Source organism: Protopterus annectens, chromosome 7.part0 (assembly GCF_019279795.1).
Source record: "Protopterus annectens isolate FY-2018-M chromosome 7.part0, PAN1.0, whole genome shotgun sequence".
NCBI classification, from domain to species: domain Eukaryota; kingdom Metazoa; phylum Chordata; order Ceratodontiformes; family Protopteridae; genus Protopterus; species Protopterus annectens.
Window position 1 is genome coordinate 1113614084 of NC_056739.1, and position 15927 is coordinate 1113630010.

Here is a 15927-nt window from a genome sequence, read left to right on the forward strand (position 1 = left end):
AGTTAACCACATTCAAGATAAGTCCAACAGTGACTCAACCTGTTCAAGCAAAATAATTCCTTTTTCCTTATTTAAATGGAAATGTGCTGCTTAGGATACCAAGGATTCCATAACATTTTAACATTTCAGAAACACTTTCTCCATATGGCTTCATCAGATGCATCTGAGAAATCAGTATAGCAGTGTAAGTCCTTAGGTGTCCACTTTTTTATCAGACCATTTTCATAGATTTCTGTATCTCTGCTTCTTATATACGTTGCTATGAATATCAGGAGCAACAGTGTGTCTGCACATACTTATGAGCTGGCCTTGTGGGATTTCTCAGTGCAGGAAGCAGTAATATAAATGTCACGAGTGTTACATAATCATACTTTGACTTAGGAATGGGGTCCATTCCCATCATGGTATTAGAAACCCAAAAGACTTTGAAAAAATTAAAATGTGAAAAGTCCATGCATTCCCCCAATTCCAGTCTGTGGGCTGTAAAGAACTGACAACACCCATATATTTACATTAAGACAGCCCTGCAGCTGTTAGTGTATAAATTAGTGGATGGTTATCCTCTGCCCGTACCACTTTTGTACTTCATGCAGCTACAGTGCACACTCTGGAACTACCAACTGAGCTTAATAGATGCTGCTGCAATGGAGTTACCACCAGAGCCATAGCTGTCTGATGTAGCATCCGCTGCCAGTCCCTGATCTGGAATCCCAACCAGATGAAGAGAAAAAAAAAAGGTCTGCTTCCCTAGTCTGGCCCTCAGTAACAACATTTATTCATCTTACCACACGAAGTACTGAAGCACTGAAATGGATTCAGAACCTATGAACCTAGGAACCTTTGAACCTAAGAAATGCCGGGACAGAAAAAGAATGCAGAAAATATACTTCCTAACCTTGCCCTTAACACCTTCCACTGGTTGCCACTTCTGCTAACACCTTTACCTCTGCATTGCTACAACTTTCAGTGTGTTCCTTGCCTTTATACTCAGACGCAGTCTCCTGTGTGGCTTCACACCTGACTGAATTTCAGCCTGCTGTTTTCATCCTCAGTGCTGTCATTATTCACTCATTAGAATGCTCTTCTTCATTTTTATGACATTCTACAGTCATTCGAATATCTCTTCTGTATTTTAGGCCATTTCCCTTCAGAGATACTTAGTTTTATGAATCAGTATTTGACTGTGCATTATGTTTTTAGCAAAAGAATGCACTGCATACTTTGCAAATTGATTATGAGTAGCTCTAATAGGCTAATAAACTACCATTTATTTTGTCATCTCACAAAAAGGGAAGAAAGAGTAAAGGAAACTACCATAAACAGAAGGGCAACACTGAACAATTACATCCAAATATGAATAGGGAAATGGACTGGGGAGGGAGAGATAGGGATTACAAGGGAAGACATAATAAATTTTGGTTAGAAAAAAGTTCCCATCGACATTTTTAAAAATGTGTTATTAGTAATCTATGCATGACTTCTAAGAGATGTATAAAATAAAGCAGTTCAAATGATCATCCACCTATATTTCCAAAAGTGATGAACTAGTCCATCCCTTTCTTTTTAATACAGGGCTTATTGTCTTCCTCTCTAACATTTCAGTCAGTTTATTACAGACGTAAGTGAGGCAACAGCCAAACAGCCACTCCTTCCAAAAACCTACTTGTGCCCCAGATGGTAGTCCAAAAGTAGCCCACAGACGTTTTAGGCTCCCTGGGAAGGTAACAGCAAATAAAAGAACTTTATAAAGGAGAGACATTGTTTTAAAGGATTCTGTGACCAAAGAAGAGGTGTGACTAGTCTAGTTGACCTATAAACTCAAACCAGAAACATTTATAAAGGGAGCCGCACAGTGCTGTTCACTCCAACTGGCACAGTGGGAGGTTGGCATGATGGTTAAGGTGTTTACTTTAGACATAAGGTGCAGGGTTTGATTCTTCCATGGGGTAATCAGCTAGCCTTATAATAGCCCACAAGGGCAGTTAGTCTTGTACTAATCTATGAACCTATTTAGCTACCGGGTGCTAAGCCATCTCCAGCAAACCAGTCAGCTTACATATGTTAGCACCGAAGGCACATCCATGAAAAAATAATACTAAAAATGAATTACTACAAACCACTTGTAATGATACAGCTGCCATACAATATGCGTGTGCATTGATATGAATTAAGCTTTCTTTACTGATCTCTTTTTTAGTGTTTGAGTTGTGTGCAGACAATTGACTATTCAGTAATAACGACCACATTTACTCTGTGATTAATAACAAATCAAATAAAGTGCCACTAGTGTGGGTGGAGGAAAGGAAAAGAACTAACCCGCTGAAGTCAAATTCTGATAATGCTTTTATCTATCTACAGTGACTCATAAAAACAAGCAGTAGTCAATTTTTCCATTTTACTTTTCAAGATGTCATGTTTTCTTGCAACCGTATTATAATTCTTTTGGTACCCATGATCACTCAGTACCTCTTGAAGTGATCTTTGTCACTGGATGTCCAATCAATGAAATAGCAATCAAGCACAGACTACATGGAAATGTCGGAAGGAGTTGATTAGCTCCGTGATGTTAAGAGTCCAGTAATGACAAGCTCAGCTGCATGATACATTCTGTCTGTGAGGCTATCAGAAATATCACGTCCTTATAAGCAATGTGTTCCTGTTAACAACAAATAACAGCCATCAGGCATCAAGCAAGTATGAAATAATGAAACTGATGAAACAGAAGTAGCTGTTCAATCAGGAAAGGATGACACAAGTAACTACATCCGTCACAAATGCTGTCAGCTCAGTACACTGTGTATACTAACAGAATGCTTGGTTGTGCTTACATCTCCAAAGCTAGCATTCTTACACAAATGCACCTTATTTGGTAATGATGCTTCTTTTAAAAGGCATCATTACTGAAGAAATTATATTCAGTAATATGAAGTTTTATTCACATGTATAATACATCTGATATGCACAAGAAAACAAAAATATATTGATTTCAAATACTTTGTGATCTGTCAAAGTTACAGCTCTGAGAGCTCACAGGAGGGTATGTAAGTATTTCCACATTACCTTTTCATTGAAGACATTGCATTCAGTTTCAGCCATTTAACTGAATGGAATTTCTTATGTCACTTTTTCCCTACGGGGCCATTGCAGAAAGCTACCAGGGAGGGATATAGGTCATTCTAGATGCATTTTCATCAAAGAACATTCATTCTCTTTCAACCATTTTCTTCCTACAGGGCCCATTACAAGGTGAGACCCACTGTACCCCATTTCTGTTATTACACCAAGGCCATAAAATATCAGAGTAAGTTATAAAATACATAAATAACACTGAAAGTTCTGTTCAGCCAAATCATCTATCCCTTTTTTCTCAGAATATCAGAATTTTTTTTCAGACGAGTCCTTTCTTACCTTTGTTTTTCTTCATTCCACAATTGCACGATAGTCCTTTCTTGAGCAACCGTGTAATGAAAAAAAAAACAAAGCTAACAAGAAAGAAAAAGAAATACTTTTAATGCTGTCTGTCACAAAAAATTATTCTGAGTCTGAGGTATCTGTATATGATATCGAACAGAAAGAACTAAAAATCTACAAAACTCAGCCTTTATTTTCAAGATAAAGTGAAACTCAGCCCATTTGCATTGATGTGATTTGTCCTAAAAAAATCTCATGTTTCTGTAAAAAAGCTCATTTTGGCCTGCTGAAAAAGTGGCAACACTACCAGTCCCACATGAGAAGTTTAAGATTAAAAGGCCATTATCACTCTGAATATCAATTGGAGGTAACCTCAACAAGTTTAGCATTTCTGTATCGTATGAGTTCAGTGCCTCATTGTTAAAATCTCCCCCTCACAGTTCCAGAGTTAGCACTACAGTAATGTGCTCAGTGCCTCATTGTTACACTATCCCCCTCACAGTTCCAGAGTTAGTGCTACAGTAATGTGCTTAGTGCCTCATTGTTAAACTCTCCCCCTCACAGTTCCAGAATTAGCGCTACAGTAATGTGCTCAGTGCCTCATTGTTAAACTATCCCCCTCACAGTTCCAGAGTTAGTGCTACAGTAATGTGCTCAGTGCCTCATTGTTAAACTCTCCCCCTCACAGTTCCAGAGTTAGAGCTACAGTAATGTGCTCAGTGCCTCATTGTTAAACTCTCCCCCTCACAGTTCCAGAGTTAGTGCTACAGTAATGTGCTCAGTGCCTCATTGTTAAACTCTCCCCCTCACAGTTCCAGAGTTAGAGCTACAGTAATGTGCTCAGTGCCTCATTGTTAAACTATCCCCCTCACAGTTCCAGAGTTAGAGCTACAGTAATGTGCTCAATGCCTCATTGTTAAACTCTCCCCCTCACAGTTCCAGAGTTAAATGTGCTCAATGCCTCATTGTTAAACTCTCCCCCTCACAGTTCCAGAGTTAGCGCTACAGTAATGTGCTTAGTGCCTCATTGTTAAACTCTCCCCCTCACAGTTCCAGAGTTAGAGCTACAGTAATGTGCTCAGTGCCTCATTGTTAAACTATCCCCCTCACAGTTCCAGAGTTAGTGCTACAGTAATGTGCTTAGTGCCTCATTGTTAAACTCTCCCCCCTCACAGTTCCAGAGTTAGAGCTACAGTAATGTGCTCAGTGCCTCATTGTTAAACTCTCCCCCTCACAGTTCCAGAGTTAGCGCTACAGTAATGTGCTCAGTGCCTCATTGTTAAACTCTCCCCCTCACAGTTCCAGAGTTAGCACTTCAGTAATGTGTTCTGGTCACTATCTGTGTGGGCTTTACATATTCTCCCTGTATATGCATGAGTTTAGTCTGCCTTTCTCCAACTTCCAAAACACATGCTGGCTGACTGGCTTCTCCAAACTGTCCATTTATACTGATTTTACTCTTGCCTTATGGCACAGGTGGTACCTTTGAAAGGCATCTGAAGAGCAATTCACAAACAAGAAAAGAAATAAACAAGAAAATCTACATTTAACCATTCCTTTTTCCTGCCTCATCTTTCAGACATCTCTTACTGATATTCAGTAATGAAGAATGGTAGTGCAATATCTGTCATGGCTTAGTGGTAAATCACTTTGTCTATAGTGTGCAGGGTCCTGGGTTCGAGCCTTGCAAAGGCTGTTTATTTTAGTGGGGGAGGGTGGCCTAATGGGTAAGGTGTTTGCCTTACAAACACAAGGTGCAGGGTTTGAGTCTCACAAGGGATAATTGGCTAAGCTTACAATGGCCCGCAAGGGCAGTTAGCTTAGTACGAATCTATGAATCTAAACATTAAAACTGAAAGCTTTATTATAGCCAGATATCAATACCAAGTACAGAACATACTGTTAGTACATAAAGGTACTTTTAGTTCTTTCCCATAAAACATTAACAAATTATTTTGCGTTTCTTCTTAGTAATAATGACAGACTCAAGACCCATCAGCTGAGTGTGACTTTCCTCACTGGACAATCAAAGAAACTAAACTACACCTTTTTCTACATTACAGTTGATATTTTAGTATCTAAAAACAAATGCTACAATGCTACAGTCCAACATCCTTTTTCAGCCTCAAGCCAAACCAAGGCAAACATACAATTATATGAAAGCTGATTTTTAGTTCAGACAGAAACATAAACTGTGAGCTCAAGTTCTTCAGTAAAACTGTCTCAGAACAGAACCATCAATGGAGAGAATCCTAGCTGAGTGGCAGGAAGCAATCCTCTCTAAACAACAAGAAGTGGTTAGGGGTTCCATGTGATAGAGTCCTGGTGGTTAGGGGTTCTATGTGACGGAGTCCTGGGACTGGTGCTCTGCAGCATATTTGCATCAAACTTCACAAGTAGCAGGAACAGCCTATCTGCAGATAAAACTAAGACAGAAGGGACAGTGGAATGTGGGGGAGCCAGCCTCAAAGGCCCTTAAGGAGACCAGTGGAGTGGTCTGAGAATAGTAAGTAAGATTTAATGTAGGGTAGTTTAAATTACTTCACCTGTGCTCTAATGATTCTAAAGTAGGATATCAGCCTGAAGAAGTGACCATAAAAATGCACAGCTCATGAAAAAGACATTAGTGTGGTAGTATCACCAGAAAATAACTCCCAAGTACAAATTGAGAAAGCTGCAGCCAAGACCATTCAATGTTGGACGGCACCCTTAAGGGAATAGACTCCAAGAACAGTAAGACTATAGAACTTTTATGAGGCTCCCTGGTCAAGACCTAGACGGTCATCCAATCAATGAAACAGCAATCAAGTCAGCCTACATGGTAATGTCAGAAGCAGTTGATTAGATGAGAGATGCTAAGAGCTCACTCAGGTTTAATACTCATACAGGAATGAGGTTACGAACCTCATCAAGGAAGTACAAAAATAAAATAAAGATAATAAAGGTAATGGAGAGCGAAGGGTGAAAATCTACATCTAATCTCACTGAAAAAAGTTGAGGAAAAAGTAGCATGACAGTAGTCAAAGTAGTTTGGGGACCATGTGACGGTTTACAACCAAAGAGGAAAGACAAAGGAGCATGCCTACCCAATTAAGGGAAAATGTTCAACCCTTAGATAGGAAAGTATTTTTTTATGGAAAAAGTAGAGGATAAAATATAATGGGTTACCTAGGCACATAGAGGACTGTTGGAGCACAGAGTTCTTTAAGAAGGCCAGGGATGATGACAGTGGGCCAAGAGAAGGTATATATATATTAAGGGTAAATGAAAAATAATAGCAATACATAAGCGTTAGACTAGACAGATGTAAAACCCCACTTTTTAAAGGCAAAATAAGAGGTTAAAGTGTAGAGGGCACTGAGAAGCCAAATTCTCAATAATTCCATTGCCATCTGTCAAAGACATTTCATTAAGTTAAGATGGCGAGCTGTTTAACCAGGCAGTGCAAGCCAAGTAATAACGGAGGGAGCACAGATAATAGGAAAATAAGGGCAATGTTAGTGAAGAAAGAACAAGCTCTAGAGCCAGGTCATTTGTAGGCCTCAGAGCAAATCTGAAACCGAAAAAGAAGAAGAAAGGAAGGAAGGTGTGCTAGATAGCTTGTGTCTCTAAAGGAGGACTAAACAGCTTTAGGTCTTAAAAGGATGACAAGTTTCATCTTATAGGGACAGAATTAGGAATAGTTTTCAGATATATGGGTAAGAAGCTTGAGATGCGAGGGCCATGTTTAGAGACAGTCCTGTTACATTCAACAATATTGAATTTATGTCAAAGAACCATGAATGCACCATTACTCTGTGACTCAAGTAATTAGTCACTAATGAAAAATACATTAGCTGTCATTGGGCATCTATCTGTGAAGGTCAAACTATGGATTAAGGAGGACAACAAATACAGTAAAGGAAGGCTTTCAAAAATGGAATAGTGAGTTTGTGGAATGCAAGTGTATGCCATAAATAATATTTATTATTTATCAGATGGTATAATAAAGGAAATAATAAACATCACAGCAAGATAAGCATCTGTAAAAGCCACATCTTTAATGAAACCAAACAGCAAAGTCAGCACTTTCATTAGTAAAAGGACTAATCATTTAACAATTAATAATTTATTCTTGTTCAAACTAATATGTACTCAATATTGAAAATGAATCAAACGTAGTATACATGTTTTCAATTCTGTATTCAAATGCACAACTACTTATCACATTTCTCTTTCAAGTGCTTGACAATTTCTCATTGCTAGTAATATACTTAGTCACACAATCTTTTTTCTTTCAATAGGTGAATTATTAGTGAGATGTTGTTGAAGATACACTTTTTACATTTTTTGATGGAAACAGCTTGTGAGTGGTTTACTTTAAATCAAATGACTTCTCTTCATTTCATATACCCACTTGTCTGCAAGTCACTGTCAGTCTGATGGCACTTTTTCACAAAAGAAAGTACTGTGAAATTATAAGTTTTTTAGGAATTCAGTTTGCGGTCTTCATTTTTATTTTATATTTTTATAGTCATGCTTATTAGTTTGTTTAGCAGGATTTATAAGCAAATACAAATCCTGATACTGTTATAGCTTAGGAGCTTAGACTAAGCTAATGGCAGACATATTTACAACAGAAGAATTAGCTAGCCTAAGGATGCACTGCAGCCTACAAAGTCTATTTTCATATCATATAATCCTCCATAACAATGCATCTTATCATTGTGATCTTACTTACTCCCTTCTGTCCATTCCATCCTACTCTTAACAATCTGCTAAACATTGCATGGCCTTTTAGGATAGACAGTATCTCCAGCACTCATTTCATTGAGTAGCTGTTGCTCATGTTAGTCCTAAATATACTTTCCTTGATCCACAATACATTCCCTTTCCACACTGCCTTTTCTTATGTTATTGTTATTAGGTACTGTTGAGTCGAATTTGACTTATGGCAACTCTATATACAGCTTCTCTAAATGGTATCCAGTCTTCACAGAGCCCAGTAAGTTGACAGTGACACATTCATGTCTCCTGTCACTGTGTCAAACCAAGGTACTGGAGATCTTCCCCTCTTATGCTGGCTACTTACCATACCAATCAAAATGTTTTTCGGTAATGATGCTTTCCTTCTCATGCTGGGTCCAAAATAGAACAGCTCAAGCCTTGACATTTGAGCTTCCAAAGTGAACTTGGATTGGATCTTGTGAATGACTGACTGATTCATTCAATGAGTAGTCAATGGGATACATAATAGTTTATGCAAACACCATAATTCAAAGGTGATGATCTTCTTTCTTCTTGAGTGTTCAACTTTCTCAACCATATGATGGTGCTGAAAAAATGATGGACTGAACTAATCTGAGCCTCATGTGACCAGACACATTTCTACATTTAAATACCTTTTCCAAACTCTGCATAGCTGCTCTGCCGATACATAGGCAGCACTGAATTTCTAGGCTGCTTGTTGATTCCATAGTAATAACTGAAGTTATTAACAAGTTCAATGTCTTATCCATCAAGACTGAAGATGGTTGTGCCACCAGGTATAAGTATCTTCATCTTTTTCCTATTGAGGTACAGGCCCATCTCTACACTGTGCTTCTTGATGCTTGATTGTAAATGTCTCAGGTCATTTTCACTCTCTGCCAAGATTATTGTGCTGTCGGGATAACAAAGAATGTTGATAATTCTGCCAGCAAACTTCACTCCACACTTGTTTTTATACAGCCCAGATTCCCTGATGATTTGTTCTGCATACAAATTAAACAGATAAGGAAAAAGAAGACAGCCTTGGAGCACACCTTTGTTGACTTTAAACCATCCTGCTTCTCCTTGTCCAGTTTAGACCATTGCCTCCTGATAGTAATAGAGATTGTACATGAGAATGATTAGATTCTCTGGCACAGCCATCATTTTCAAAGCTGACCACAAGACATCATGGCTGCACAATCAAAAGCCTTTTAGCAATCAATATAACAGATGCATATGTTTTTCTTGGATCCATCTTACAATTAAGATATCTCATGTTCCTCTACCCTTTCAGAATCCAGCTTGCACATCTGGATGTTCCCCACTCCAGATAAGATTACAGTCTCCATTGTATAATTTTGAGTAAAGTTTTGCTGGAGTGTGAGATAAGGGTGATTGCACAGTGATTGGAACAGTCAGTAAGATCACCTTTCTTCAGTACTGGGAGAAATATGGACTTTTTCCAGTCAGTTGGCCATGATGATGAATTCCATATTTCTTGGCACAGTGTATCAACAGATCAATAGCTTCATTTGAGCACTTCAGTATTTCTATTGGAATTCTATCAGACGTTTTTTGGTAAAGTTTTTAGTGCTGCCTCAACCACCTCCATCCCTCCTTCATCACCATTGCTTCCTGGTCATATGTTGTAGTCTGGAACTGCTGTTGAATTGATTGAGCTTCCTGCTAAAAGGACTACATGCATTCTTGTCACCCACATTTGATTTCCTTGGCTTCATTCAGCATACAAATTCTAGGTTGCAATTTTCACCTAAGTTCACACTGTTTTAGAAAGGCTGATCTTGTTCTTCCTCAATTGTTTTGTTTTTTTCTAATTGTAATTGTAATATTTTTTTATCTCACCTTGCAGCTCAATGAAAAGACTGACTGACCTCCTTAACAGTTTGTTTTTCTTCTTTCATTTTGGCATCTCTATGTTTCAAAGAAATCTGTAGTATTGCACCGGACATCCCTTTCTGTTTGTTTTGTCTCACCACAGATTTTAAAGACATGTTACATTCCTTAAGTATGGTTTCTTCATATTTTCCCCACAATTCCTCCAATTACTTTTCACTGGCTTGCCTGTTCAAGACAGTGAGATAATTGTCTAAGTCATATTTGAATTTTATTGGTATCTCAGAAACATCATACGTTGGAACACAAAATCTTGGTGCCTTCTCAGCTTGACCTTGACTTTACAAATAAGAAGCTGGTCATCTCAGCCACAATTGGCTATGGGTTTAGTTTTAGCTGACATTATTATGTTTTTCCAACACTGATTGCAGCAAATAAAGTCTGTCGGATTTCTGTGCAGTCCATTTGTGCTATTGGAAAAAAAGATGTTTGAGATGAACATGTTCTTGGTGTTGCAGAAATCGATGAAACATTGTCCGGCATCTGCTAATTCCAAGACTATAATTTCCAGCCACTACGGAATCATTTCCACTTCCAACTTTTACACATCCCAGACACCCATAACTACCAGCACATACTGTTTGCATGTATTATTGATATCTGCTTGAACTTGTTCATACAATTGATTGAGATCTTCCCCAGCATCCATTGTTGGCACATATATAGCTGAATAATAGTTGTATTGACAGGTTTTCCACAAAGATGCATTGAGATTACACGATCACTGACTGTGTTATATTTTGATACCACATTTGTTAGTTTCTTCTTCATTACAAATGCAGCTCCATTTTTTCGATATTTGCCATTGCCTGAAAAGTATATCATGCACTCATCTGATTGAAGATGCCCCATACTAATGCATTTCATCTCACTACTGCCCAGTAGGTCAACATTCATTCATTTAATTTCTTTCTCCAGTACTTCTCATATTCCATACAGCTTCTGACCCTTGTTTTGTGTATGTCAACAACATATTAACAGTTTGATGGTTACAGATTATCTACCAAGTCTTGGTCTTCTCCAAGTTATAGACATTGATGAATGTTTATTTATTACATATGATAATGTGAAGTTAGCCAAAAAATACCATTTTCAGTAGAATCCCAAGGGAAATGCTACTAAACAGAACAACATAATACATCGTATTGCAAATACTCACTAGTACAGTAAGCTTTAAACAATCTGAGGGTAGGTAAAGTATCATCAGACAAATAATGTATCATATACAGGTAGCAACATATAAGGGCAATAAACTGTGCCTTCTGCGGTCCTTTCATCACTTTTATCACCAAATGATCCTCTTCTGTAATCCTAATACCCTTCCTAACATGAGGTCTGCAGCAATGCATAAGGTATTCTATGTGAGGCAATATCATACTTCTGAAAGAAGAAGGAATAATAACAAGCTCTTGGACGTTTGTGCCAATGGCCAGGTAGCAGGACATCTCATTAACTATACCTACAAATCTTAGAGAGTGAATGGTGAGGTTCTGGTTTGTTGTAATTATTACACACTGATCCTGTCACTCCTCTTCCAAACCAACAGTAATTCCTCTTGCAATTCTTCTTAATGTAGCGTTGGAGTTCACTTTTGAACACTGGACTCCAATGGCTACTATGCATATTAAGCCAAGAGTGTGCTCATAAGTTCATAGGTGTGTACTAGGTTAATGACCACGAGGACCATTTTAAGCCTAGCTATGCATCACAAATCTCTGACAAGTTCTGGTACCCTTTGTAGATCAGAGTGTGTGTGTTATACCTTTAAGAGCCATTCCAGTCCATGGGCACATGCATATAAATACTGAGCATGTGCAAGCAAGAGTGCCATTTTGCGAGAGCAGCCAGAGTGAAAGCATGTGTGTGTAGCAGTCAGTCAGTTAGTTAGTTCATTTAGGTTTTATGTTCCAGTCATCAATCCTGATGTGTTTGTGTGCAATAAATAACTTAAACGAACACCCAAGCCTCATCGTCTTATCTGAATACACAAGACAAGTGACAGGGTGTCAAGTGACAGGGTGACAGAATGGGATCCAATGTGAAACTTTTTCAAAACCATGAAGTGCTTAAAATAAATTCTGAATCACATAAAAAGTATAGAAAAGGGAAAACAACCATATTTTTTGCTCTGTGCTTCTTTTTCATATTAACTAAAATTATTTGAAGTATCCAAAGTGTGCAAAGTGTTGGCAAGTGTGTGCAGTATTACAGTACAGTTATTTTGCAGAATACAGTAATTTCAAAGAGATTGTTGTACAGTCAAATATTTTTCAAGTACCTGGTGTGCATGTTTGAACATAATTACAAGGAACAAGTCTGTACTGTGTTTAAAAATAATTTGTTGGCATGGCAGAAGGCTTCCGCAAACCTGGTCCACTTGTGTTTGATAATAATGTTGCAGAAAATTGGAGAGTGTTTGTGCAAGAGTATGATATTTTCATACAGGCTGATTTTTCTGATAAAGACACACATAGAAAAGCATTTATTCTGCTTAATCTAGCGGGTTCAGAAGGCATTGAAAGGGAGCATTCATTTGTGTATGCACCTGCTGTGTTTGCAGGGGAGGGGGAAGACCACCATATTGTGATACCAGCTGAAAATGTGAAGACCGTCAGTGCTTAAAATGTAAATTTAGAGAAATGTGCAACCCTCAAATGAATATTACAATGGAAAGGCACATATTTTACACAGGAGATTAAAAGCCTGGTTAAAGTTTTACAGCATATATAACCACCTTGAGAAATAAGGCAAAAATGTGCAGATTTGATGATCTGAGAGATGAGTTGATAAAAGGCAAGCTTATGTGTGGTATTAAAGAAGATGCATTAAGAAAGATTTTGCTTCAAGACAGTGATTTAATGTTAAACAAGGCCATAGAGATTTGTCAGATAGATGAGTTTACAGAAAAGCACACAAATATGCTTACAAATGAGAAAAGCAAGCTTGCAGTGTCTTCCAGTGCTAATGTTGATAGTATGCAGCACGAGGTTAAAAGATACAGGCCTATGGGTGTGTTCACTTCAGCAAAACCCAGAGCAGATACAGTAAAACCCAGGGCACACTCAGTAAAGTAGAGGGGTGATTCAGCAAAACCTGTGACAAACTTCATAGTGACCTGTCACAGTTGTGGAGGTAGCCATCAGCCTAAGTGAGAGAAGTGCTTAGCTTTTGGTCAGCAGTGCCACACATGTAAAAAGTGGAATAATTTCAAAAGGCTCTGTAAGTCTAAAGGGGCACATTCTTTTATTAAAAAAGAGCATTCATAGAGGAAAGGTGATCAATTAGAAAGATATGACCTTACTTTTTATGTTGATGGTGTGTTGGTGCTTGGTGAAACAGTCAATGCAGTAGATTTGTGGGCAAAGAATGAAGCATTTTATACTATATGGATTAATGGAAGACCTATAGAGCTCAAAGTTTATACTGGTTCAAAGTGCAATGTTATGTTAGCAGATATGTTTGGTAGAGTAAAAGGCGGTGAGAAACTTGATATGGCAAAGTGTGCATAGCTTGCTTTTATAGTAGTGAAGAAATTCATACCAAAGGTTCAGTAGTGCTTTCATATTATTCTGCTGGGAACAGCTATGACTTGCAATTTTACATAGTCAAGAGACAGATGCAGTCATTATTAGGCCTCAAGGATAGTTTGAGAATGGGACTGCTTTCATTTAATAAAGAAGTCCACCATATAAACATGTGTAACAATGAAAATTTCGCACAAACTATTTTTTCTGACTATGCTGATATTTTTGAAGACAAGTTAAGCAAACTCCCAGTTGTATACTCTATGAAGCTAGACCACAGGGTAAGCCCAGTCATTAGACCAGCATGAAAAGTTCCAGTAGCCTTGCAAGGCAGAGTCAAAGCTGAGTTAGACAGAATGGTGAGCTTAGGAGTAATTTGTCCAGTAGAAGAACCAACTGAATGGGTATCCTTTGTGGTGGTACCTCATAAGAAAAGCACAGATGATATTAGATTATTTATTGATCCAAGAGATTTGTACAAAGTACCAAAAAGACCGCATCATCCAATGTGTACAGTTGAAGAAGTTGTTGCCCTTATGCCAAATGCCACTGTTTTTTCTGTCTTAGAGGCAAAAAGTTCATTTTGGCAAATTTTGCTTGACCAAAAATCTTCATTGCTAACCACTTTCAGTACACAATTTGGAAGGCAGAGATTTTTGACAATGCCAGTTGGGATAAATTCTGTCAGTGAAGTCTTCCAATGAGTGATGGAACAATTTGTTTTCTGGCTATCCCTGTGCTATAATAGTAGATGATATTCTTGTAGGAGGCAGTGGTGAAGTCGAACATGACAGAAACCTCAGGAACGTTTTGTGACATGCTCGTGAAGTGAAGCTTAAGCTGAATCCTCTGAAATGTAAATTCAGGCTGCAAGAAGTTACTTATGTGGGTCATTTGTATACCAGTTCAGGCTTATGTCCAGATCCTTCCAAGCAAACTGCAATTCTTGAGATGCCAGCTCCAGACAATGTCACAGCCTTACAACATTTTCTTGTAATGGTCAACTATTTGGGCAAGTTCATTTCAGATCTGAGTGAGCTTTCAGCACCACTAATACAGCTGACATGCAAAGATGTAACCTGGTCTTGCATGAAACAACACCAAAGAGCATTCAATGTCCTAAAACAGAAAATTGCCAGTCTACCCATCTTAAGGTATTATGATGTTCACAAACCAGTAATTCTTCACTGTTATGATTCAAAGTTTGGTTTTGGTGCAGTCATTCATCAAGAGGGCAGACCAGAAGCCTATGCATCCAGAACTGCAACCCAAACTGAGATCCAGTATGCTCAAACTGAAAAAAAAAGCTTTTGGCAATTGTGTTTGCATGTTCAAAATTCCATGATTATATTTATGTCCGACCTATTCAAATTGAGACTGACCACCAACCTTTGGTCACTATTTTGAAAAAGCCAATCTACACAGCTCCTGCAAGATTGAAATGCATGATGTTAAAATTACAAAAGTAAATTTCCACTTGGTTTACACAAAAGGCAATCTTCTTTATCTTGCTGATACTTTATCCAGATGGCCCAGAAAAAAAAAACACTGAACAGCATGAAAATGCGAAACCTGATTTTGAAGTCATGGAAGTGAAAATTTTTTCTTCCATACGTCTTGATGAGTTAGAAATCACATAGCTCCAGATCCAGTTCTCCAGAAGCTCAACCACTTTATCAGTCAAGGATGGCCGTCAAAGCAATTTTCTTTCCCAGTTGTTGTGCAGCAGTATCTTCCTTTCAGAGATAAGATTTTGATGGAAGATGGTATCATCATAAAAGGTACAAAAGTGATTGTTAAATCATTGCAACAGGAGTATATTAAAATCTTGCATTGTGGCCACCCAGGAACTGATTCTACCAAAAGAAGGGCGAGAGGACTAGTATTTTGGCCTTCTATGTCAAAAGATATTGAGAAGGAAATCTCAGCTTATTCTGTTTGCAATACTACTAAACCACATACATCAACAAAAAGAACCACTTCAGCAAAATCAGATTCCTGAACTACCTTGGTCGATAGTAGCTACCAATATTTTCAAATGGAATGGTCAACATTACTTGGTGTTAGCAAATTCTTATTCAAATTGGTACGATATTGACCTACTTCCTAACCTAACTTCTAGTACTGTCATTACGAAATTGAAGAGGCATTTTTCTGTCCATGGTAGTCTGCACAAAGTCGTTTCTGACAATGGTGCACAGTTTACAAGTAAGCAGCAGGGGCATCGGGAGGCATACTCAGTGTACGCACTTCAGTACAGTGTTTGTGTGGAGGGGGTAGCACAAGACAGTCACTAGGATCCAGGGGAAGAAGCTAAACTGGGGTCTTCTCCTTTAAGGAAAGCCAC